This window comes from Thalassophryne amazonica, chromosome 1 (genome assembly GCF_902500255.1).
Source record: "Thalassophryne amazonica chromosome 1, fThaAma1.1, whole genome shotgun sequence".
NCBI lineage: Eukaryota > Metazoa > Chordata > Actinopteri > Batrachoidiformes > Batrachoididae > Thalassophryne > Thalassophryne amazonica.
The window spans coordinates 118,013,083-118,036,151 of NC_047103.1; the positions used below are offsets into that span (position 1 = coordinate 118,013,083).

General features: G+C 41.6%; 1 long non-coding RNA gene across 1 annotated transcript; it reads right to left on the bottom strand.

Annotated features, from left to right (window-relative positions):
* Positions 1-1,186: 1,186 nt before the first annotated feature.
* LOC117513531 lies at positions 1,187-22,182 on the bottom strand. The gene is made up of 3 exons (XR_004561623.1): positions 21,613-22,182; positions 18,361-18,370; positions 1,187-1,197 (listed from the first exon to the last, which is right to left on the bottom strand). It is a non-coding gene; the product is annotated as an uncharacterized LOC117513531 (long non-coding RNA).
* Positions 22,183-23,069: the final 887 nt, after the last annotated feature.

Genomic DNA, 23,069 nt, shown 5'->3' on the forward strand with positions numbered 1-23,069 from the left:
GAAGGTTGGAGATTGGCCTATAATTAGCTAAGATAGCTGGGTCAAGTGATGGCTTTTTAAGTAATGGTTTAATTACTGCCACCTTAAAGGCCTGTGGTACATAACCAACTAACAAAGATAGATTGATCATATTTAAGATTGAAGCATTAAATAATGGTAGGACTTCCTTGAGCAGCCTGGCAGGAATGGGGTCTAATAAACATGTTGATGGTTTGGATGAAGTAACTAATGAAAATAACTCAGACAGAACAATCGGAGAGAAAGAGTCTAACCAAATACCGGCATCACTGAAAGCAGCCAAAGATAACGATACATCTTTGGGATGGTTATGAGTAATTTTTTCTCTAATAGTCAAAATTTTGTTAGCAAAGAAAGTCATGAAGTCATTACTAGTTAAAGTTAATGGAATACTCAGCTCAATAGAGCTCTGACTCTTTGTCAGCCTGGCTACAGTGCTGAAAAGAAACCTGGGGTTGTTCTTATTTTCTTCAATTAGTGATGAGTAGAAAGATGTCCTAGCTTTACGGAGGGCTTTTTTATAGAGCAACAAACTCTTTTTCCAGGCTAAGTGAAGATCTTCTAAATTAGTGAGACGCCATTTCCTCTCCAACTTACGGGTTATCTGCTTTAAGCTACGAGTTTGTGAGTTATACCATGGAGTCAGACACTTCTGATTTAAAGCTCTCTTTTTCAGAGGAGCTACAGCATCCAAAGTTGTCTTCAATGAGGATGTAAAACTATTGACGAGATACTCTAACTCCCTTACAGAGTTTAGGTAGCTACTCTGCTCTGTGTTGGTATATGACATTAGAGAACATAAAGAAGGAATCATATCCTTAAACCTAGTTACAGCGCTTTCTGAAAGACTTCTAGTGTAATGAAACTTATTCCCCACTGCAGGGTAGTCCAACAGGGTAAATGTAAATGTTATTAAAAAATGATCAGACAGTTTTCAGGGAATACTGTTAAGTCTTCTATTTCCATACCATAAGTCAGAACAAGATCTAAAATATGATTAAAGTGGTGGGTGGACTCATTTACTTTTTGAGCAAAGCCGATAGAGTCTAATAATAGATTAAATGCAGTGTTGAGGCTGTCATTCTCAGCATCTGTGTGGATGTTAAAATCGCCCACTATAATTATCTTATCTGAGCTAAGCACTAAGTCAGACAAAAGGTCTGAAAATTCACAGAGAAACTCACAGTAACGACCAGGTGGACGATAGATAATAACAAATAAAACTGGTTTTTGGGACTTCCAATTTGGATGGACAAGACTAAGAGACAAGCTTTCAAATGAATTAAAGCTCTGTCTAGGTTTTTGATTAATTAATAGGCTGGAATGGAAGATTGCTGCTAATCCTCCACCCCGGCCCGTGCTACGAGCATTCTGACAGTTAGTGTGACTCGGGGGTGTTGACTCATTTAAACTAACATATTCATCCTGCTGTAACCAAGTTTCTGTTAGGCAGAATAAATCAATACGTTGATCAATTATTATATCATTTACCAACAGGGACTTAGAAGAGAGAGACCTAATGTTTAATAGACCACATTTAACTGTTTTAGTCTGTGGTGCAATTGAAGGTGCTATATTATTTTTTCTTTTTGAATTTTTATGCTTAAATAGATTTTTGCTGGTTATTGGTGGTCTGGGAGCAGGCACCGTCTCTACGGGGATGGGGTAATGAGGGGATGGCAGGGGGAGAGAAGCTGCAGAGAGGTGTATAAGACCACAGCTCTGCCTCCTGGTCCCAACGCTAGACAGTCACAGTTTGGAGGATCCAAAAAAATTGGCCAGATTTCTAGAAATGAGAGCTGCTCCCTCTAAAGTGGGATGGATGCCGTCTCTCCTAACAAGACCAGGTTTTCCCCAGAAGCTTTGCCAATTATCAATGAAGCCCACCTCATTTTTTGGACACCACTCAGACAGCCAGCAATTCAAGGAGAACATGCGGCTAAACATGTCACTCCCGGTCTGATTGGGGAGGGGCCCAGAGAAAACAACAGAGTCCGACATTGTTTTTGCAAAGTTACACACCGATTTAATGTTAATTTTAGTGACCTCCGATTGGCGTAACCGAGTGTCATTACTGCCGACGTGAATTACAATCTTACCAAATTTACGCTTAGCCTTAGCCAGCAATTTCAAATGTCCTTCGATGTCGCCTGCTCTGGCCCCCGGAAGACAATTGACAATGGTTGCTGGTGTCGCTAACTTCACATTTCTCAAAACAGAGTCGCCAATAACCAGAGTTTGATCCTCGGCGAGTGTATCGTCGAGTGGGGAAAAACGGTTAGAGATGTGAACGGGTTGACGGTGTACACGGGGCTTCCTTTTAGGGCTACGCTTCCTCCTCACAGTCACCCAGTCAGCCTGCTTTCCCGACTGCCCGGGATCTGCCAGGGGGGAACTAACGGCGGCTAAGCTACCTTGGTCCGCACCGACTACAGGGGCCTGGCTAGCTGTAGAATTTTCCACGGTGCGGAGCCGAGCCTCCAATTCGCCCAGCCTGGCCTCCAAAGCTACGAATAAGCTGCACTTATTACAAGTACCGTTACTGCTAAAGGAGGCCGAGGAATAACTAAACATTTCACACCCAGAGCAGAAAAGTACGGGAGAGACAGGAGAAGCCGCCATGCTAAACCGGCTAAGTGCTAGTAGCTGCACTAAGCTAGCGGATTCCCAAAAACACACAAAGTGAATAATGTGCAAATAATCCAGAGGTGATTCAGCAGAAGGAGTGCCCGAATCAAGGCACCAAACAGGCCATGAAGCAGCACAGGGAACGCACAACAACGGTGCTAAAATTAAAAAAATAAATAAAATAAAATTAAAAAATTAAAACGAAAGCGTTAGCAAGCTAGTTAGCTTGTCAACGCTAATGAAAGTTAGCTGATAAAAGTGCTCCGTCGCGATGTTTCGACCGTTAGAGGTCTTCCTTAGGCGTTGGAGCACAGTAAAAAAGTAAAAAAAAATAAAAAGGTAAAAAAGTAAAAAAGTCTTGAAAAAGACTGTTAGTTCAAGTCCAAAGCAGCAGGTAGCAGTCTCTGTGTAAACAGTCCCAACAGAGAGCCAAAATTCTGATGTAACCTCGGAAGCTCACGTTCGCGGGAGTTTTGACGCAACTTCTGTGGTTAAACCCAGTTGGGAATTTACACGGAATGCGGAATCTGTGAGTCAGTAACTGTTACTTTTTTAGACCAAGCAGAGGAAAAAAATATGGAATCACTCAATTCTGAGGAAAAAATTATGGAATCACCCTGTAAATTTCCATCCCCCAAACTAAAACCTGCATCAAATCAGATCTGCTCGTTGACACTGACCCTATGTGTCTTTTTGCAAGGAACGTTTTCACAGTTTTTGCTCTATGGCAAGATGCATTATCATCTTGAAAAATGATTTCATCATCCCCAAACATCCTTTCAGTTGTCCAAAATATCAACATAAACTTGTGCATTTATTGATGATGTAATGACAGCCATCTCCCCAGTGCCTTTACCTGACATGCAGCCCCATATCATCAATGACTGTGGAAATTTAGATGTTCTCTTCAGGCAATCATTTTTATAAATCTCATTGGAACAGCACCAAACAAAAGTTCCAGCATCATCACCTTGCCCAATGCAGATTTGAGATTCATCACTGAATATCACTTTCATCCAGTCATCCACAGTCCACGATTGCTTTTCCTTAGCCCATTGTAACCTTGTTTATTCTGTTTAGGTGTTAATGATGGCTTTCGTTTAGCTTTTCTGTATGTAAATCCCATTTCCATTAGGCGGTTTCTTACAGTTCAGTCATAGACGTTGACTCCAGTTTCCTCCCATTTGTTCCTCATTTGTTTTGTTGTGCATTTTTGGATTTTTGAGACATATTGCTTTAAGTTTTATGTCTTGACGCTTTGATGTCTTCCTTGGTCTACCAGTATGTTTGCCTTTAACAACCTTCCCATGTTTTTTGTATTTGGTCCTGAGTTTAGACACAGCTGACTGTGAACAACCAACATCTTTTGCAACATTGCATGATAATTTACTCTCTTTTAAGAGTTTGAAAATCCTCTCCTTTGTTTCAACTGACATCTCTCGTGTTGGAGCCATGATTCATGTCAGTCCACTTGGTGCAACAGCTCTCCAAGGTGTGATCACTCCTTTTTAGATGCAGACTAATGAGCAGATCTGATATGATGCAGGTGTTAGTTTTGGGAATGAAAATTTACAGGGTGATTCCATAATTTTTTCCTCAGAATTGAATGATTCCATATTTTTTTCCTCTGCTTGGTCTAAAAAAGTAACCGTTACTGACTGCCACAATATTTTTTTCTTGATTTCTTATAGTGTTTCTTAAAGCCAGAAAGTTGCCATTTGAAATGACTTTAGTTTTGTGTCATGTGTGTGATCTGCTTTTTTTCTACAAAATTAAACAACTGAATGAACATCCTCCGAGGCCGGTGATTCCATAATTTTTGCCAGGGGTTTTATATATATATAATGGATGGTAAGGAGTCCAACATAGAGAAATATTGGATGAAGAAAAGTTATATTGGATGAGGCGTTGAATCCATCAAGCTGAACTTCTCTGAATCCATCAACTGTTATGTTCTCCACCCCCCTTCCCAAATTAAGCAAACAACAAAGAGTCAAGTAAATTAGATCAATTTATTTTGTTGTGAACAGCATATGATTGATTCAGATGAACGCTTCTAAAATGTCAGTAGCGTGCTTGTCTACCTTCTTAGTGTTTTTGGCATCCTTGGAGTTCAATATTTCCACCAGTTCCTCCTCTGTGAACTCAGCAAACCTCACTGGCAGATGATTTTCTGCTGTTGTTGACATGTTTGTTGCCATTTTTTCAAGCAGCGTCTGTCAGCTAGTTCCTGACCTTCATATGCCGTGCTCTGATTGGCTAGCTGTTGGCAGTAAGCTCTAAAACTATTGGTCAGTGGGAACTCATCCAATATAACTTTTGGTCCTAGCCTTTTTGGATCCTTTTGGATCCAACATAACTTTCTGGCACCAAGCATGCCAAAATACAGGTAAATGATGGACAGAAAGGCTATCTGTGATTGGCTATTGCAAGCTGAGTGGAGAACATATATATGCATATATGCATAAAGTATCAGACCTTTTTATTTTTTGCAAAAACCATATGGATTTGAATCACGTGTGATTGCATCAGCCAAGCTTGAACCTTCGTGCACATGCGTGACTTTTTTCATGCCTGTTGGTTGCGTCATTCGCCTGTAAGCAGGCTTTGTGTAAGCAGTGGTCCACCCCTCTCGTCGGATTTTTATTGCGAATAAATGTCTGAACAATTTGGAGCTTTGCTGCATCAATTTTTTCCAGTAACTGTGAGAGACCTCCAGGTGGACACCATTCGGAAAATTCAAATGGCTTTGAGGGACGATTTTATGGGGATTACACAGATTAAGGAGTGCTCCAGCCGGTTTAAAGACCGCCCACAGCTGCTGAGAGCGCGCCGCGCTCCGAGCGCCGATCGACAGGCTGAATCAACCAGATCATTTCCAACGTGAAGGCTTTGTTGATCCGGGACGTCGTCTGACTTACACAAAAATGGCAGGAGACGTGGACATCAGTACTTTTTCGGCACATTCCACTGTTACAGGAGTTTTTTTCATGGAAAGAAAAGCGGACGGATGCGCCACCGTGCCATTCATGGCACGTGACAAAACCACCTCCGTGTTGGTCTCACAGGACGGCTTTCAGACGGCTGTCGGTAGGTTTTCAGTCGTGTGACTAACCGAGAAATTGTGGATGAGCCTGGACATGCCAGAACATGTCCTGTGAGGCTTCATCACAGTGTTGCTTTGCGCCATGCGGCTCCACCGCGATGCGCGGAATTCCTCCGTTCCTCTTTCCATGACAAAAACTCCTGTAACAGTGGAATGTGCCGTTCATTTCCAAACTGGACGCTGTGTTTTATCCGGGACGTCCTCTGACTAGCACAGGAATTGCGGAAGACGTGGACATCAGCACTTTTTTGGCACATTGAGACAGACGTGCGGAGGAATTCCGCGCATCGCGGCGGTGCCACATGGCCCAAAGCAACGCCGTGATGAAGCCTCACAGGACATGTTCTGGCATGTCCAGGCTCATCCACAATTTATCGGTTAGTCACACGACTGAAAACCCACCGACAGCCGTCTGAAAGCCATCTCAAAGCCGCCCTGTGAGACCAACACGGAGGTGGTTTTGTGCCGCGCCATGAACGGCACGGTGGCGCATCCCTCCGCTTACGTTTAAAGGTTCTATAAATAACATTTTAAAACACTAATACAGCAGCCAACAAATATTGTGTTTGTTGACTTTGTTGGTGTGATGCTGAAGTGCTGTGAGGAGATGTGATCATCTTCTAAATATGTTGTTGATGATGGAACGTTCTGAAAGCTTCTGGACTGAACTCTTGGTCACTGTGACTAAATCAGACCGTGTGCTTCTGTCCTCTCAGTGCACTCTGGATGATGCTGCAGACATCTCAGGGGTCCAGGTGGAGCGGCTTCAGATAAAGACTCTGAACTTTAAGGACCAGCAGCTGCAGAAGATTGTTGCAGCCAAGGTAAAGTGTTTGAGAGCTGTCAGTTCTCACAGCTTTCTTCATCTGACACTTTTTACCCACATCCATGTTGTGTGTGCAGCCACTCCTTAGACTTTGCTACCTCCAGACCATGGAAATGCTCGCTGCTGAAAAGTCTGTATCAATCCAGATGGACCCTGAGATGGTTCAGCATTCACTGACATACTGAAGGTCAGCAAAATAAAAGAGTTCCAGGGTTCACTGGCTGTGATTGGAGACGCTTCAATCAATAACCTTTCCAGTTGCTTCAGCAGTCACAGCAGAAAGACTTTTTATACAAGATGACATTTAATTCATTTTATAAATTTGTTTTGGAGAATAAAGAGAATCATTACAAAAAATGTGTATGTGAGCCTGATTTCTTTATTATATGTCATTTTGATCATCATAAATAATTTTTTATAATGAAAAAAGTGAGTATATTTTAAAGACTATACTTCCAACACAGTCAGCATAGTGGCTTAGTGGTTAGCACTGTTGCCTCACAGCAAGAAGGTCATGAAATTACGCTATTGTGCTTTATACGCCAGTTACCGGCTTTGTTTAACTTTGTTGGCTAGCAAAGTACGGTTCGCTAGTTAACGGCTAAATTAACGGTAGGTCATCTGGCTATAGTTAGCCTACTTTCAAGATTTGCGCTTTTTATTTTACATGGTGTCGGTTTTTAATGGTTCTTCAGTTTATGGGTTCTTTCATAGATATCAATAGATAGTATCTGAGTTTGGGGTTTTCATTAGAAAGCATGTAGAGTTTGGAATTTGTCTTCCTATAGTAAGCTAGTAGGTTGAACTTTAGATAGAAACCTAAAACATATTACATCATAACTTCTGTTTCTATAATAACATAACCATATTTATAGCTTAGCCAAGTAGCTATAATTTAGTTTTACAACAAGCCTACAGACTAGTTAGATGTACAGTGGTCCCCCGCTATAACACGGTTCACCTTTTGCGGCCTTGGACTTTCGCGGATTTTTTTAGTCCAGTTCTGCATGCTTTTTTTTTTTTTAAGCAGGCCGGTCACGGCACCGCGAAAGCAGAGTATGCGCATTGTGTTCTGCGTGTCTGTTTATAAGAATCTTCTCGCTCAGAAGAAAAAAGAGCACCAACTACTACCCATAACTGTGTTCTTCACTCGGAAAGAGACACCTGCACCGAGGTGTGACTCAGTGGAAAAAGACGCAACAGTGGCGCGACACCAGGACGAAGAGGTGCGATCAGAGGAACTGTGAAATACTGGTCATTCACTATTAATAATTTCTTATGTGTCCAGCCTCGTAGGTTGATCATTAAAATTAAATTCCTTAGTTCTAAAAGCCATCATAATTATTTATAGGACAATGTTTTATTTTTATTTCTCAAACAAATGTTTGGGCCTGAAAACAGGTTGGTCTTATTGTTCTACTAAGGTTTGAACTTTGAGAGTGTTTACACACGAGAGAAAAGTGAGAAAATGTTAATGCCTGTTTGAGAAAAGTGTATAATGTGTGTAGTGAGGGGTTTTACAGCCTTAACACGTCTATAATAATTGTAAAAAATAACGCTGACTACTTCGTGGATTTCAGTTATCGCGGGTTATTTTTAGAATGTAACTCCAGCGATAAACGAGGGACCACTATATACTACTATCTTCTCCTCTATGAACATTTAGGTTTCAGTAGCTAATTCCTATAATAATATGTAGTAACTGTATTTCTTGTATATATTGTTTACTACCTTGATTGTGTAAATATCACTTACGAGGTCTGTCCGTAAAGTATCGTACCTTTTTATTTTTTTCAAAAACTATATGGATTTCATTCATATGTTTTTACGTCAGACATGCTTGAACCCTTGTGCGCATGCGTGAGTTTTTCCACGCCTGTCGGTGACGTCATTCGCCTGTGAGCACGCCTTGTGGAAGGAGTGGTCCCGTGGTGGTCACGACCGATTCGCTGATGAAGCGAGACGAAGGAACACCTCCGTTTCGGAGTGTTAGAGGACAAGTTGGGACATGTCCAGCTCTCCACAAGTTCTTTTATACTCACTCGACTGGTAAGCACTGAAAGCTGAGATAGGCATGTCCCAACTTGTCCTCTAACACTCCGAAACGGAGGTGTTCCTTTGTCTCGCTTCATCAGCGAATCGGTCGTGACGCGCGAAGCCTCCGCGCGGCTTTCCATGACAAAATCTCTTGTTAAAAGTGAAATCTGCCGGAAAATGGCTGATGTCCAGGTCTTGTGATAACCAGAGAAAGAGCACACGATGGTCTCGTATCCACAGAGCCATCAGCTTAGAAATGATCCAGTGGTTTGTGCCGCATCGTCGCAGCTCGCAACGCGGCGCACCGACCGTCCTTAAAGGGGTCCTTATACCTGTAGTTAAAGTCCTTATTCTCTGTGAAGCCCATAAAAGTTTCACTGAAAGCCAGATAAATTTTTCGAATGGTTTCCAGGTGCCAGTCTCTAACAGCTTCTGAAAAAATTCTGATGGAAAAAAAGTCCTTTTCATTCCGCCATTTCCAGACAATGAAAATCCGACGAGGGGGCGGGACCACTCCTTCCACAAGGCGTGCTCACAGGCGAATGACGTCACCGACAGGCGTGGAAAAACTCACGCATGCGCACAAGGGTTCAAGCATGTCTGACGTAAAAACATATGAATGAAATCCATATAGTTTTTGAAAAAAATAAAAAGGTACGATACTTTACGGACAGACCTCGTATATACATGCTGCCCATATTGTTGAGCCGCTTAGGTGGGTAGGGAGAGTTCCCATGGGATAAAAAAAGCTTTTCAACCTACCATCCCTGGTCCTCAAGGCCAGGCACCTAAGTGGCTCTATTTTTTTTTTTTTAGATATTTAGATGTACCTTAGTATACACTAGCAGGGTTCTACCTTAGATTGGGAATGTATAATAGAAGACATATCTTACTGAATTTTCATGGGATTGATTCCCACCTGTGCCCTTTCTGTGTGGAGTTTGCATGTTCTCCCCGTGTTTGCGTGGGTTCTCTCCCACCATCCACCCACCCACCATTACCAGTGTCACTTTTCCCTCAGGTAAGGAATTGAAATTTCACAACACAATCTTTCCCTGATGTTCAATCGTCAGCGTCCATCCATTTAGATGGAGCAGAAGGAGAAATAGCCAGTGCTCTCTGTGACATCCTGTATGTGCCTATTCAATACCCTAGTGACACAAACTGCCTAACATTAGGTGTCATAATGGATTAACCGATCCAAATGTGAATGAACAATCGAACCAGAGATGTGCAATTCATGGAATCAGTCAGCAACCACCAAAAAGAAACAAAGTTGCACTGATAAATCAGCACACTGGATCAAGTTAAGAATATCAGCACCAGTATCAATTTTATTTGCAATACTTGATCAGACGGGAAATTGTAATTGTTTTCTGTTTTTCTTTGGGGAATATGTCAAAGTATACACATCTTCAGAAAGTTTAACGGCTGATGAGAGATTTTGGTCTGGTAGTGTCGCTTTAAGGACGGCCCACGGCGCCTGAGGGCGATCTGTGCTTCGAGGCGGCAGAGTCTCGCCGTTTCAAGTTGAAAACTTCCACATTTCAGGCTCTGTTAACCCAGTAAGTCGTCAGAGAACAGAGAACTTTCAGAAGAAGTCGGCATGAGGAGTTTATTCGGACATTCCATTGTTAACGGACATTTTGTAATGAAAGAACATGCGGGCAGAGTTGCATGTCGGGCCGGACCCGACCCCTGGGGGTCGCGACAGGAAAAACACCTTCGTTGGAAACCTTAACGGACAAGTTGGAACATGCCCAAGCTGTTAAACAATTTCTCAGTTACTCACTTGTTGAAAGCCATCAAAAGCCGGCTGAATTTTACAAATGGTTTTCAACACGGAGGTGTTTTTCCTGTCGCGGCGCACACAGATTTGCCGAGTCGTCACGGAAACGACTCGGCGAATTTGCGCTCACATCTTTCATTAAAAAATGTCCTTAAACAGTGGAATGTCCGCATAAAGTCCTCATGCCGGCCTCTTCTGAATCTTCTCTGTTCTCTCACGACGTCCTGGGTGAATTAAGCCTTAAATTAGGTTGTTTTCAGGTCGAAACAGGCCGACGACAGCGCCTGGAAGCACTGCACGACGTCCCGCTCTGTGGGAAGTCCTTACACTGACAGAAACACCCCATAATCTCTCATCAGCCGTTAAACTTTTCACCGAAAACCAGCTTAATTTCTCAAATAGTGTCCACTCGGATATTCCTCACAGGTCCAGAAAAAGTTTGATAAAGCAACGCGCGCCGTCTCCTGCAGTGTGTGAAACAAAGGAATTCAGCCGAGAGGGCGGGACCACATCTCACTCAAGGCCTGCCCACAGGGAAATGACGTCACCGACTCACGCATGCGCACGAGGGTTCAAGCATGATTGGTGTAATCACACGTCATTCAAATCCATATAGTTAAAAAATAAAAAATAAAAGGGTCGGTTTATTATCTAATAGACCTCGTATATTATATTCCAATTCTAAGGTGGAACTATGTTAGTATATAAAGGTATATCTAAATATCTAAAAAGGAAGAGTAAAATAGGAGAGTAGAAAAGAGTAGAGTAGAGCCACTTAGGTGCCTGGTCTTGAGAACCAGGGATGGTAGGTTGAAAAGCTTTTTTATCCCATGGGAAAGCTCCCTACCCACCCAAGCGGCTCAAGAAAAAGGTATATATAATATAATAAATAATAAGACATAAGAAGGATAAGACATCACAGGAGAAGACAGTCGTATAGGTAATTTAGTATGTAGACTAGTAGTAAAATTAAATATAGTTAGTAGGCTAAGCTATAAATCTGGTACTTTATTATAGAAACAGAAGCTATGAGTGTGTGAGTGTACTGGTATCTGTAGTAACTCTGTAAGCATACTATAGGAAAATAAAAAGTATAATCATTATGCTATCAAATGGAAACATAATAACTTAGGTACTATATGTTGATATCTTTAAAGGAACACATAAAATGATGAATCTTTAAAAATCTACACCATGTAAAATAAAATTGTAAATAGCGAAAATAAGCTAGTTATAGTAGAAGAGCTAAATTAGCTGTTAATAATCCAACCGTACCCAGCAAGCTAACATGATAAACAAAAACGGTAATTAGTGTATAAAGTCTAATAGCGTAGTTAAACCTACAGTAACGTATTAACAAATACATATAAAATAAATGTGGACAAAAGTATGAATTAATGTGGGTTAAACACAAAAAAAGCCCCAACTATTTTGTAAGCTACGATGAACGTTGCTACAGCCTGCTAGATAAGCTAACGTTAGCTGTTAGGTTTGTGCTTTTCTGATTTTGCACAGCTGTGCGCTTTTGCAGCAGTGCTTGCACATTGAAACTCTGTGCTTATACTGTGAGCATTCCGTCGCTTATTTTTGTGCTTGCATGTTCACGCACACCCACTCACCTGTGTCTCTTCCACCTGCTCAGTGAGTCCGCTCCTTGACAGCTCTGCAGGTAGCCACCTGGCTCCCGATCTCATCATTCCACATCGTCACTTCCTGATTCTGGTTCCACTTCCACCTGTCTTCCAGGTTCTGGTTCAGAGGGGCTGCGCCTCCTGTTTTCCACCATCGCTTAGGCTGGGTCTCCACTCTCCCGCTTGTTTCACAACTTGACCTATTGTTGCACATTTGCGGTATTTTTCAATAAATCTGTTAATTCTTTCACTCAGTTTTGCTCCCTGCATTTGCGTCCTATTCCGTCCTGGCTCCAGCCGTAACACCTTGTTACGTTTGCCATACATTGCACATTCACAAGTCTTGTCATTCATCCTGGCACAATCAGGACGGAGTATTTTACCTACAACACTGAACAGCCTCTCAACTGGGGCTGATGAAGCAGGGATTTTCTGCAAGGAAGACCAAATTGGGGAACCTAGTGGCAGAGATCCTCCAGAAAGTGAGCGGGTCTTCCATCTGTTTAATGGTGGGCTCAGCCAGGTAGCTTTCAGCTTGAGCTGGGAGGTGGTGGCCTGGCTGCAGGGGCTGATTTGAAGAGGAAGAGGTGGCTCTTTTTGGTAGGAGGGCTGCTGTCAGTGAGAGGGGTGGATGCTGGGCTGGTAGCAGTGATGAGACAGTTGATGTTGGACTTCACAGCTGCTCATTAGTCTTCACGATCATGATCCCAACCAATAGACTGCTTTTTATCCATGGTGTCAATTTATTGAGTGAGTGAATGATGTTCCAGATGTCACTCTTGTTTGTTTGTTTATGCAGCAGTCCAGTAAATGCTCACTCGTTCAGATTCTCCTTACTTCATTCACCAGAGTAGTTCAGCTTCTCAGTTGAACACTTTAACTTCTTAGTACCCACTGTAATTAACTCACTAACTCATTAACCACTTCAAATACTTATGATCAAGGCAAGATATAAATATATTGCTGTGTTTAGCCACATCAATTAACATACATGAAAAGCAGCACAATTCATACTATCACTTAAACATTTGCTAATTATGATGGATGAATCAAAATAACATCATAGTTGACTGACAAACAATATCATTTTCATTAGGTTTAGAAATGTTCATTTAATTACAAATAAAGGAAACAAGGTATTTGATATAGAATTTATTTTACTTTGATTATTTGATTTACTAATGGGAAAATCCTTGCAAAAATACTTTATTTAAAAATACTTGAAAGATATTTGGAAGTACTTGAAATGTACTTGAAATGTACTTGAAAATTTAAGTACTTTTCAGCTGTACTTGGTCCAAGTACTTTTACCATTTTTGAAAAAGTAGTTGAGTCCAAGTACCTGATAAAGTATTTGCAAGTCCAAGTACTCAAGTATAAGTACAGACCCAACTCTGTTATGTACATGTGATTTCTTAGTTGACAAATGTTGACATAACGCTTTTTGAAAATTACAAAGAAAAAAGATCGTATCATGTGGACAAGGCCTCAGTCAAGCAGTTCCTGAGATATTCTTGCATGCACAGATAACACACATAACATGGAGTTTGACCTAGTTGTCCGTGCATTGATATTGAAGAGCAAACTGCAGTCTGAACTTTCAGAATACTGTCATCCTTGTGTTTCTATCAAATCAAAAATCTTTTTTTCACCACATTTACATGTTTTACCTTTCAAAATTATTACTCTGTATTTTGTTCATCGTCAATATCAGAATTCATCAAGAAGTAGTTGGTGCTCTCGACAGCAGTATGTTGTGCTTTAACAGTGTGCAGCCTGATGGATGAGGTTAAGTAAACATTACAAAACAAAAGAATAATGCAAATAAACAGTGGCGGCGCCAGGAATTTTTTTGTTGGGGGGCTGGGGGGGGGGCTCCACAAAATGTTGTCAAAATGAACAATACAAGGTCTGTTAGAAAAGTATCCGACGTTTTTATTGCAATAACCTTATGGATTTGAATCATGTGTGACTGCATCAGCCAAGCTTGAACCTTCGTGCGCATGCGTGAGTTTTTTCACGCCTGTCGGTTGTGTCAATCGTCTGTGAGCAGGCTTTGAGTGAGCACTGGTCCTCCCCCCTCGTCGGATTTTCATTGTGAGGAAAATGTCTGAACGGCTGGAACAGCGCTGCATCAAATTTTTCCAGAAACTGTGAGAGACAGCCAGGTGGACACCATTTGGAAAATTCAGATGGCTTTCAGGGACGATTTTCTGGGTATTACACAGATTAAGGAGTGTTACAGCTGGTTTAAAGACGGCACCCACAGATTGAGCTCACCGGACCAGATCATTTCTAAACTGAATGCTGTGTTGATCAGGGATGTCGTCTCACTACTAGAGAAATGGCAGAAAAGGTGGACATAGCACTTTTCCGGCACATTCCACTGTTAAAGGAGATTCTGTCATGAAAACAGGAGCAGAGGAATTCGCCACGGAGCCGCTAATGGCGCGGAATGAAAGCACCTCCGTGTTTGTCTCACAGGACATGTTGTGGCATGCCCAGCTCTTCGACAATTTCTCTGATACTCACTCGACTGAAAAGCCACCCAAAGCCGTCTGAATCTTCCGAATGGTGGAAGAGCTGGACATGTCCCGTGAGACTTCCAACACGGAGGTGCTTTTTGTTCTGTGCCATTACGCGGCACCGTCCTGACGCGCAAATTCCTGCGCACGTCTTTCATTATAAAATCTCCTGTAATAGTGTAATGTGCTGAAAAAGTGCTATGTCCACCTCTCTTGCCATTTCTCTGGTAGTCAGATGACGTCCCGGATCAACATAGCCTTCACTTTGGAAATGATCTGGTCGTTTCAGCCTGTCGATGGCTGCTTGAAGCGCGGCGCACCCTCAGCCGCTGTGGGCCGTCTTTAATCTTTAATGCTCCTTAATCTGTATGATGCCCATAAGATCTTCACTGAAAGCCATCTGAATTTTCCGAATGGTTTCGACCTGGCTGTCTCTCACAGTTTCTGAAAAAATTTTGATGCAACAAAGCGGCAGTCGCTCAGCCATTTTCCTGACAATGAAAATCCAATGAGGGGGCTGGACCACTCCTCCCACAAAGCCTGCTGCAATTAACAGTAACTTTACTGAGGCTCATCCAGAGTGTTTACATAATGCTGTCTGCTTTCTGGCCTGACTCCTGCGTGCGCGACTGCTGTAGCTGGTAGCTGCTCTTTCTACCAGCAGGGGGTGCAGATGGACCACAGCACACCCACCTTAAGTTTCCTCTGTGACGTTTATCACGACTGCTGTGAAATAAACAATTCCACCGAACATCCCTGGAACAAATCTACATGTCGTGGGAGCATCTGAATACACCCCCCCCCCCCCCAAATCTGGTAGTTTTGTATGATTTGAAATGTAATAATTTAGTTGTAAAGTAAGGCTTTGTTTTGAAATGAGGTCTGGCATAGTATTTCCCACTCCTTCATCTTCGCTGCAAACTTTTTTCTTATATTTGGTCAAAAGCAGCAGTAAGACATGAGATATTCAAGAGACCTAATTGAACACATAAAAGGACTTAAAAAAAAAGACGTGAGTGATTTAACACGAATTATTTTTTTCAAAACATGGAGCAGTCACACTGCTGGACAAAGTTACTTTTGGTTGAGCTGTAGATAAAAAAAATACACACATTGTTAAGTGAAAATTAATTGTTTATTTGCAGGTAGCTGTAGCAAATGAATGTGAGGATTACTACAATGTAAAAAATCAAGCATAATAGCATTTATTACACTTGTTTGTCATAATGTACATTAAAATCAGTCTACAAAAAACAGACATATCAAAACACACTTACACAAATGGGAAATTAGCATTTACCACAAAATAACATCAGGTTACATAATAATTAATTTATCAAGCAATTAGGAATTGTGACTTGAGGTGTTTAAAGTGTCATTTTGTGTTTTACATTTGACCTCTTCTTGACCCAGTAATGTTGATCATTTATGAGTAAAGACTTAGCAGCAGGATAATGGACAGATAACTGCCCCTAGCAAGGTTCAAAAACAAGAACAATCACATTGTACGTATTCAAGAAAAGTTACTTTTTCAAATTTAAGATTAAGTTCCACTGAAATAAGAGGATTGCTTGGTCAGCTTAAAGGACATTCCGCATGCTATTTAATGTGCCGTTCAACAACACAACAGCACGTGTGGTCATGATTACTGGTTGCTGACTTACTTTACTGCTAATTAAACTTTTTGCTCAGTAAGTCAGCAGGTACATTTCCGAAAAACATTTTATTCTGCATTTCTTGGCAAGTGACATCAGCCTGAGCAAAAAACATCACAACAGCTAACAGACAGAGTGAAACAAATGTTGCAACATCAAATCATGAAGCTACTGAGCCTTCATGTGACTGTGATGCTCAGCATTCATTCAGGTCAGTGCCCCCAAGAGCAGATGCTTGAAAAAAGTTGGGAATACATTATGTTCAGGATGTAATGGTCTTTCTACCAGATCACAGATGTGCACAAGTGTTGCACGTGCTGCTCAGTTCATTCAATACACAAAGAAGAGTTGACAGACTTCACCCCCAGCTCTTTTATTTTCTGAGAAAGTCTGTCGAATTTTGGATCCAGACGTGTGCTGAGTCTGCTGTCTGTGCCGGAGGATGATGCTATCCTGTTATCACTGCCGCAATGAATGCACACGTGAAACCAGTGGTGGGCACAGGTTCGCTAATCTGCTAACAGCTAATTAGCAGAGCTAACTTTTTCATTAGCAGATTAGCTTTTCAGCTAACTTTGAAAACCATCAGCGGACCAATTAGCTTCCACTAAATTTAGTTCCACTAACTTTCAGTCTGCTAACATTGTTTTTGCTGGTAAAGTAAGTAAAGTTTAATGGTCAAAAAAGTTTGTAAACCCTCAAATCATACATGTTAGTTCCTGTCTGTCGTGTGTCTGCAACAGTCAGGCCGCTGTGAAGAGCTCAGCCCCCCCAGCACCCTGCTCAGGGTGCCGCTCTTGTTGGACCGACATCTCTGCTATTTTAGTATTGTGGGATAGCTCGCGCCCACAGATTGAGCTCACTGGACTACTTTGTCCACCCTGCTCAGCATGCTGCTCTCGTTCGAGCGACAACACACAGAATGTGTCTCTTCCCAGATTGATCTCTTTCAGTGCAGCTTCTTGTTCTGACTTTAACACGAAGTTAACACCAAAGTCTTTCATCGCCAACTGTAAATGGAAATCAAAACATTCCAACCATATCTTTCTGAACTCTTCCGCATCAAACACCATCGTGTCAATGTTTACAATGTGCTTGAGCGATAACAGGTGAAGTTGCTCATAAACTTTAAGTTTCTTAAATATTTATTAGGCCACTCTTAAAACTTCAGTTATCTTTATAATTTTATTACTGGTAAATTTTAGAATTAATTTAGATGAGATATACTCATTATCTCACAGGAATATATCACAGTTATCTGGGAACTACTTTTTGCGCAGGAATTCATCAAGCATGTCAGCCGCGGGTGCGTACTAACACAGAACACCCAGAAACTGGATAGTTGTTTGGCCATAACGAGAGCGTCCACTTTTAGCTTGCCATAAGTTAAGCTAGTGGCACTCATGAGAGTGTGCCCTCCCCCTTCTGAGCACTCTCCCTACCTTCACTGCACATTTTTTGTGCATTTGTTTTATGTTTCGACTTCAAGCCCCTACATCTGTCCGCTTATCAGTAGCTGACAGATGTAGCCACGACCGAGTCAATACTAAAAGGTAGCGGTTAGTGGTTTATCGGTTTAGCGGTATAAAAGTTAACTTTCAGTTAGCGGATTGATGGTTATCGAAGCTAACTTTTCGGTTAGCTGTGCCCCCACGGCATGAAACCATCCATGACACTCTTTTAACTGGCTGTTTGGATGTGTAGCTGAAAGTCCACCTAAAAAATTCCGCTGTTTTTCTTACAATGGAAAACGTTTGGAACATGTTATTTTCAGTCTCTGTCGCTGTTTGTTTTGATTGGAATGTGCTTACAGAGTGCACACAGAAGTGCAAATATTAATATAGGTATATCACCACATGACCTCGAATAGCCAAAATCTGAGTTGCTGTGAATTCTGTGCAACATATCCTTTAAAAAAGTGCTTCACTTGGTCACAATCAAAAAAGTTAGGTTTATGTGAATGAGCAAGTAATAAACAAATTTAATTCATTTGAGTGTTAACAGTTAACATAATTTCTTTTGGTTTTGTCTTTTTTGAGCTAAGATTTATTTCTAAGATGCTGTATCTGTGAGTTTAAGAAAAGAAAATGAGACAACTTGAGTTATTCAGTGTTTACATTTTAGTTAATCCCACCTTGTTCAAACTGCATACTATCTACAAACACATTAAAGTGACTATACAGGGCATCCTGAAAATATTCACAGTGCTTCACCTTTTCCACATTTTTTATGTTACAGCCTTATTACAAAATGAATGAAATTCATTTTCCCTCAAAATTCTACACAGAATATCCCATAATGACACTGTGAAAAACGTATTTATTTATTTATTTTTAGATTTTTGCAAATGTATTGAAAATAAAACTAAGAAATCAGATGTAAATGAGTATTCACAGCTTTTGCAATGAAGCACAAAATTGATCTCAGGTGCATCCTGTTTCCACTGATCGTCCTTGAGATGCTTCTACAGCTTAACTGACGTCCACCTTGGGTAAATTCAGTTGATTGGACATGATTTGGAAATATTAATATTAATTTTTCTTCTTTGTTTGGAGAGAAATTGTTGATCTTTTGTGATGAGAATGGTTTCACTCTCGCTGATAAGTGTGAATTACCTCCTAATTCTTATACATATTTTAGTCCAACTTGGGGCACCACCTCCTGGCTGGATCATATTTTATACGAAGTCTGTCCAAAAAGTATCTGACCTTTTTATTTTTTGCAAAAACCATATGGATTTGAATCACGTGTGATTGCATCAGCCAAGCTTGAACCTTCGTGTGCATGCGTGAGTTTTTTCACGCCTTTTGGTTGCGTCATTCACCTGTGAGCAGGCTTTGACTGAACACTGGTCCACCCCTCTCATTGGATTTTTGCTGTGAATAAATGTCTGAACGATTTGGAGCTTTGCTGCATCAATTCTTTTCCAGAAGCTGTGAGAGACCTCCAGGTGGACACCGTTCGGAAATTTATTTGGCTTTCAGGGACGATTTTATGGGGATTACACAGATTAAGGAGTGTTAATGCCGCTTTAAGGACGGCCCACAACTGCTGAGAGCACGCCGCACTCCCAGTGCCGATCGACAGGCTCACACCCCGCTGAAACAACCAGATCATTCCCAACGTGAAGGCTTTGTTGATCCGGGACGTCGTCTGACTTTCACAAAAAGGCAGAAGGCGTGGACAGCAGAACTTTTTCGGCACATTCCACTGCTAAAGGAGCTTTTTCATGGAAAGAAAAGCGGACGGATGCGCCACCATGCCGTTCATGGCGCGGGACAAAACCACCTCCGTGTTGGTCTCACAGGACGGCTTTGAGATGGCTTTCAGATGGCTGTCGGTGGGTTTTCAGTCGTGTGACTAACCGAGAAATTGTGCATGAGCTGGACATGCCAGAACATGTCCTGTGAGGCTTCATCACGGCTTTGCTTTGCGCCATGCGGCTCCACCGCGACACGCTGAATTCCTCCGCGCCTCTTTCCATGACAAAAACTCCTGTAACAGTGGAATGTGCCATTCATTTCTAAACTGGACGCTGTCTCGATCCGGTATGTCGTCTGACTACCACAGGAATTTTTCAGCACATTGAGACAGATGTGCGGAGGAGTTCTGCGCATCGCAGTGGAGCCGCATGGCACAAAGCAATGCCGTGATGAAGCATCACAGGACATGTTGGGGCATGTCCAGCTCATGCTCAATTTCTCGGATAATCACACGACTGAAAAGCAACCGACAGCCATCTGAAATCCACCTGAAAGCCGTCCTGTGACCAACATGGAGGTGGTTTTGTGCCGCGTAATGAACAGCATGAAGTCAAAGGAATTGTCTGTTGACCTCTGAGACAGGATTGTCTCAAGGCACAACTCTGGGGAAGTGTACAGAAACATTTCTGCTGCTTTGAAGGTCCCAATGAGTACAGTGGCCTCCATCATCCATAAATGGAAGAAGTTCGGATCCACCAAGACTCTTTCTAGAGCTGGCAGCCTGTCTAAACTGAGCAATCAGGGGAGAAGGGCCTTAGTGAGGAAGGTGACCAAGAATCCAATGGTCGCTCTGTCAGAGCTCCAGCCTTCCTCTGTGGAGAGGAGAACGTTCCAGAAGGACAACCATCTCTGCAGCAATCCACCAACCAGGCCTGTATGGTAGAGTGGCCAGATGGAAGCCACTCCTTTGTAAAAGGACTATGGCAGCCCAATTGGAGTTTGCCAAACAGCACCTGAATGACTCTCAGACCATGAGAAACAAAATTCTCTAGTCTGATGAGACAAAGATTGAAATCTTTGGCCTGAATGCCAGGCACTGTCCCTACAATGAAGTGTGGTGGTGGCAGCATCATGCTGTGGGGATGTTTTTCAGTGGCAGGAACTGGAAGACTAGTCAGGACATCCTGCTTCAGAGCGTTCTTGACCTCAGACTGGGGCGACAGTTCATTTTTCAGCAGGACAATGACCCTAAGCACACAGCCAAGATATCAAAGGAGTGGATTCAGGTGAACTCTGTGAATGTCCATGAGTGGCCCAACCAGAGCCCAGACCTGAATCTGATCTGAAAATGGCTGTGCACCGACACACCCCATCCAACCTGATGGATCTTGAGAGAGGCTGTAAAGAAGAATGTTCAAAACTGCCCAAAGATTGATGCAACAAGCTTGTGGCATCATATTCAAGAAGACTTGAGGCTTTAATTGCTGCCAAAGGTGCATCAATAAAATATTGAGCAAGCATATTTTTTTTCTTAGATTTTTATTTTTAATAAATTTGCAAAAATTTCAAAGAAACTTTTTTCATGTTGTCATTATGGGGTGTTGTGAGTAGAATTTTATGGGAAAAAAAATTGCTCCACTTTGGAATACGGCTGTAACATAATAAAATGTGGAAAAATTGAAGAGTTGTGAATACTTTCCAGATGCACAGTATATAAAGTGCATGTGAAGAAGATGCATTACTGCGCACAATGCACGATTTTTGGCATTGAATAATCTAATATTATTACAGATGCACAGCATACAGCAGTGACATAAAGCATTCTATTTCAAAAGTATGGAGCAAACTATTTTTCAACATTTTATTAAATTATGGTTTGCCCTTTACTTTTCTTCACACCATTATTTGTTTTTTTCTTAGTTATTGTAATTTCAGTTACACTCAGTGACTGATTTTAGTCTGTATGCTGTTATTGTATTTATTGTATTCATTTATTTGAACTCTGCTAAGAAATTTGTTTTTCACTTCCTCATGTTTGTTAGTTAAAATTTAATGCCATAAACCTTAAGTGAAGTTCCACTGAAAAAAAAAGAATAATTGGACCAACCTAAAACAGTGCTTCAGGTATTCACAAATTAACGAGGTTAATACAAAAGTACTCAACATGTAATACGAGGTGCATCCAAAGCATAACCTTATTTCATCCCACGGAAACAAATGAAGCATGTGAGTTGTCTTTTGGTGGGGAAGGTGTAGGGAACCTTCTTGTGCATGCATGATTTTTTTCTCACCTGAAGAGCGCATCAGCCATGAGCAGTCAGCCTGAGAGGGAACACGTGTACTGAGCACCTGTCGGATTCTCATTTACTACAGCAGGACGGAAAGCCTTGAGCAAAGGTATTGCATTAAATTTTGCTAAAAGCTTGATGATAAGCAGAAGCCATTCGCAAGTTTCAGTAGGCTTTTGGCAATGATGCTATGAGCACAATGAAAATAAAAATGGGCATGCATCAGTGGTGAGCAAAACGCATTCCAGTAGGCCATCCACAAGATGAAATGATCAAGTGAATGATAGAATAACTTTGGTCATGGAGGACCATCGTGTCACCATCTAAGAACTTGAAGACGAGGTGGGAATAAGCACAGGTTCACTACATTTCATTTTGATGGAGGATTTGGGCATGTTTACAGCATCAGGAAAATTCATTCCAAAGCTGCTAATGGTGGAGTAGAAGCAACTGCATCTGGAAGTCTCATAGGACATGCTGGACCTTGACTTCCTGAACACCATCATCACTGGTGAGCAGTGATGCCGGTAACGCGTTACTCTAATCTGACCACTTTTTTTTAGTAACGAGTAATCTAACGTGTTAATCTTTCCAAATCAGTAATCAGATTAAAGTTACTTCTCCATGTCACTGTGCGTTACTATTATTTTTCATTGTGGGTCGATAACAGCATTAAACTTGGTCTGTGGGCAGGAGGTCGAGGTTCGACTGAACTGCCCACTTTAAGCGAGCTGTGAGCTTTTCATCCGCGTTTTTCTGCAGCAGCTACGACTCGTCCTCACCTCTTACAACACACCTGCACTGAGCTTTACAAAGGCATTTTTATACTTTTTTCCTCCTTTATTTAGAGCTGAGCTGAGCCGCTCCGTATCTGCACGTTAAAACAGCTGATCCTCCGCGACGCGTCAACAACTAACACTATTTTCCACTCAAATGCACCTAAACTCTCTTTCTGAGGACCACATGATGTGAAAACACAATAAAACTTTCTTACCTGTAAATGTGGTCACGTTTTCTGCATAAATAAATGTTATCCATTCTTTGTGCTCAAACGCCAAAGCAGGGGCGAATCCAGATGGAATGGGGGCGTGGGGGAGGGATGTGCCCCCGTCACAACACCCCTAGATTAAAGGTCCAGTTTTGAAGCCTTTTTTTACTACAACTACTAATACTACTTAAAATAATATTAATTTCGACAAGTAAAATATTTAGAGAGAATTTAAATGTTAGAAAAATGCTAGAATGAATTTAACAGTTACATTTATAAACAATGTAGGTTCGAAATTGCAAGTTTTACTGTTACAGTGCTGTCAACAGTTAAATATGAGGTCAAGAAAGGTCTTTATTTTACTTTTTATAAAAC